The sequence below is a fragment of the Phoenix dactylifera genome, unplaced genomic scaffold (assembly GCF_009389715.1).
Source record: "Phoenix dactylifera cultivar Barhee BC4 unplaced genomic scaffold, palm_55x_up_171113_PBpolish2nd_filt_p 001586F, whole genome shotgun sequence".
NCBI classification, from domain to species: Eukaryota; Viridiplantae; Streptophyta; class Magnoliopsida; order Arecales; family Arecaceae; genus Phoenix; species Phoenix dactylifera.
The window spans coordinates 52753-53694 of record NW_024068891.1 but is presented as its reverse complement, the minus strand read 5'-3'; positions in this window follow the sequence as shown (position 1 = coordinate 53694).

Below are 942 nucleotides of genomic sequence, written 5' to 3'. Positions count from 1 at the left end.
CTCCCAAGTGAAGCTTGGGGAGTGGACGTAGGAGCAAGGGTTAGCTGCAGAACCATTATAAAATCTCTGTGTTTGTGATTGGTTCATTGTCTCCTCCACCCCTTCATTCACTACATATAGCAACTAATTAATCCGCTTGCAATAGGTTTAATTAGTTACTCATTATCTTTCTATTTGTAATAATCACTTAAAACCCAATTCACCCCCCTCTTGGGTTGTCTTCTTGGGCAACACATAGCGTACATCAAGCTCCCCACCGCCGATGCATACGGGATTTTGACATATTGAGCTCCTCCACCCTCATCTTCGGACTTTGCCTTTTGGAAAGCTTTAAGTGGGCACCCAGCGGTGTGCCAACAGGTTTGGCACCCTCCCTGTAGAAATCTCCTGAGTACTCTGTCTGATGTACTCTGCCTGAGATAGTCTGAGGATATGTTTAGACTATCTCTGCTGATCCGCATCCCAAGGATCTGTTTCGCTGCCTAGATTCTTCATGCAAATTTTTTTGACAGCTTCAGCTTCAATTTTTGCAATCTCATGCATGCTAGCTCCTACAACTAACATGTCACAACATACAATAGCAAGATAATGTAAGATGTACCGAAGTTTCGGAAGTAGCAATAGTGATCTCCTGACATCTCCTGTCATCCTATCTCAAGCATGTAACTAATCGAACTTGAAATACCATTGCTTGGGCGCTTGTTTTCAAACCATAGAGGCTTTTCTTCCAATTTACAAACCAAGTCACCCGTGCCAGCTGCAGATATATCCCTCCGGCTGCTGCATATATATCTCCTCATCGAGATTCTCCGTGGAGAGAAGTCGTCTTCACATCAAGATGCTCTACAGTGAAAGATCCTCTACTGCCACCATGCTCAGCACCGCCCGAATAGAACTCATCTTGACTACAGGAGAAGAGATCTCCGTGAAGTCGATACCTGC